Here is a 3219-nt window from a genome sequence, read left to right as displayed (position 1 = left end):
TCTCGTTCCCCTCCATATTCCTCTTCGTCCCTCCCTCTTTCGCTTTCTCTTCTTTCCATTCCCTCCCTCCCTCGGCTCACGTCTCTTCTCGTTATGTTTACTTTAGCATTGTTTACAGTGTTAAGATCTAATAAATTTTCATCAAGCGTTAAGGTGAATGTGCATTATAGTCAGCATAGCGGTGTCATAACTCAGGGGTAGAGCGCTGGCTATCTCAAGCTCCTGGGTTCGCGCCCAGCCGCCGCCCCTCTCAGTCGACTCAGCACTGTATGCTGACGTCAGGATGCTGGGGTCAAAGTCGGGGCGGAAAGGGACTGGCCACCTTACCGCATCGTCCCGCGGCTTAGTAAGCATATTTATCTACGAACATGTCACCTACGTCCACTTGGATATGGGATCAACTTTGACTTTTGATACTCAGCATATGCAAAATGCCCGTGTCTCTCTAATGTGCTGACCTAATATGTTGACCTTTTGTAAAGAGTGGTTTAGTCACTCAACTTGAAACTTGATGGAAAATAGGTCCCAGGATTAAAGTTTAATTTTCGGCTGGGTGTCTCGCGGGAGAGCACCCCCTCTTTCCTTACATGACACAAAGAGTAAATTAGAAAAAAAAAGCGGAGAAGCATGTAAAAAGCGAAATGAAAAAAAGAGGAGGGAGAAGGAGGAAGAAGAAATGCAGTAGGAAAAAAATGGAAAAGTTAAAGGAATACAAATTGAAAGTAAAAAATCCCACTCGCCAATACTGTCCATGGTCCTTGCTATGAAGTACCATCTCTCTCCCAAACACTTAGCGTTCCGAGAATCCCCACAGAAAGGACCCGGCGACCGTGACCTTCGAGTAGCGAGTCTTGGAGCAGCGGAAATCCCTCCCTCTCGCAGCAAGTACTGGGAGAGGTGGCTGACCTATTTCGCTCTATGTATGCCACGAAAGGAGACGCGAGAATAACGAATGCCGGCTTTTGCGATGCCTGGAGTACCTGGAAGAACTTCAGAATTACGCCGAGTGCAACAGGCATGAAAGTAACCACAGAACCGAGCTCAGAGCGTGGGAGCTGTGCAAGGTGGCAAGCAAGTGAAGTGTTGAGTGTGAAAGTGACGTCGCGGATGCCTGAGAGAGAATACAGTGTGACGACAGGTGTTCAAACACTCCCCCAGACATAAAACCAATGGAGGGTAGAGTGTGCATATACATATATCTTCGTAATTTTACAATATATAACCGAAAATGATAAGGCAGCGAGATGGAATCAGTCAGAAAAACGTCCTCGTCGGTGGCTTTCGAGACGGAAAGTTGGAGGCGGACGTCTATTTTCACAAGTTATATTTTGTTCACAATTTCGGTTTCACGAAAGATGTAAAAGCTGCTCTTGAAATATACGAATCTGAATTCTCCTTCAGAAGTCTTACTTTGTCCTGGATCCGGTCCTCAGATAAGCGCTTCATGTGAAAGTAGACAGTCGAGGTGCCGGAGTGATGACATAACTAATTTTTCCCCCCTCAAACTTACTCACCCAAACGTTCTTTTTGAATAGGAGAAACATATTTTCAGGAAGAAAAAAATCAGCAACAGCGATAAATATCCATACGTACAGTTCCACATAAAAATATATATAACCATCAATAAAGACACATGTAAACAGAAATAACACTAACACTGACGTCATCACCAACCTTCTTGGTTACAACCGAACCTCAATTACACCTACCAATCATCCGAAAAACGAAAATCCGAATGACTAAACGATCGAATGACTAAACAACCGAATTATTGAACGACCGAATGACTGAACGACCGAATGACTGAATGGCCGAATGACTAAACGATCGAATGACTAAACAACCGAATTATTGAACGACCGAATGACTGAACGACCGAATGACTGAACGGCCGAATGACTAAACGATCGAATGACTAAACAACCGAATTATTGAACGACCGAATGACAGAACGGACGAATGACTGAACGGCCGAATGACTGAACGACCGAAGGACTGAACGAGCGAATGACTGAACGGCCGAATGACTGAACGACCGAATGACTAAACAACCGAATTATTAAACGACCGAATGACTGAACGACCGAATGACTAAACAACCGAATGACTGAACGACCGAATGACTAAACGACAACAACCGAGTAAGAACGACACTTAGACAAGCGCCGAGGCTCGAAATCCCATATAATTCGTCGGAAAACACAAAGCCCAGTGTCATTCGGGTCAGTGGACCACGCCGGCTAATCGGTGTGTTGATCGTCTTGGTCACCCGAAAATGAATGGAAATCAAGGCGACGAAAAGAGGGAAAGAGGGATTATCACATTCGTAAAATTGGGTGAGGATACATAGAGGAAATGTGATTAGGAAAGATGTGGTCCGTATTGTATCATCTTAACAAAAAGAGAGATTGGATGATATCAGATCTTTGTTTCTGTTATGAAGCATATATACAGAAAATAATATGGGTAGAGCTGTCTGTAATGGATTCATTTTATACTTGTGTGTGTGTGTGGAGAATGGATATGATATGTAACCAAGAAATTCGAATCTTACTTTTTTTTTTTTTTTTTTCTCTGTGGAGCTGTACATAATAAAACGGGTGATGAGATAAAGGGGAAACTGTTGTAATTAATTACTTTATGGCAATGGACGTTTTCTAAAGTTAATAGAACATGTTCGTGGTTTCGTATCCAGTGTGAATACAATGTTAATCCACATTTTCCACCTATGTATCTATCTGTTTATCTCTTTACACGGTAATCTAGCTTAATCGGGCTTGCACTTTGTAACTCGAACTCGCAAATCATGCATTTTATAACACAAATATATCCGATCATAAACGCATAGAGAGAGAGAGAGAGAGAGAGAGAGAGAGAGAGAGAGAGAGAGAGAGAGAGAGAGAGAGAGAGAGAGAGAGAGAGAGATAGAGAGAGAGAGAGATAGAGGTAGAGTTAGAGATATACATAGAGACAGAAAAAAAGAGAATGCGAGAAAAAGAATAGAAGAGAGAAAAAAGAAGAAAGAAGGACATAAAGACAAAGAAGAGAGAGAGAAAATGAGAAAGAAGGAAACTTTTGACCACCCACTCGGAGGACCAATGACCCGGATCAAAACACATTCACTGGTTCTCGTGGGCGGGTCTCAGGTCATCCAGTAGTTTGACCTATGCAGAAGGTCACAGTAGAATGTATATGTAATAGTCACAGGTTTTCCCCACT

The sequence above is a fragment of the Penaeus chinensis genome, chromosome 11 (assembly GCF_019202785.1).
Source record: "Penaeus chinensis breed Huanghai No. 1 chromosome 11, ASM1920278v2, whole genome shotgun sequence".
Lineage (NCBI taxonomy): Eukaryota > Metazoa > Arthropoda > Malacostraca > Decapoda > Penaeidae > Penaeus > Penaeus chinensis.
Note: the sequence above shows the minus strand (reverse complement) of the source record.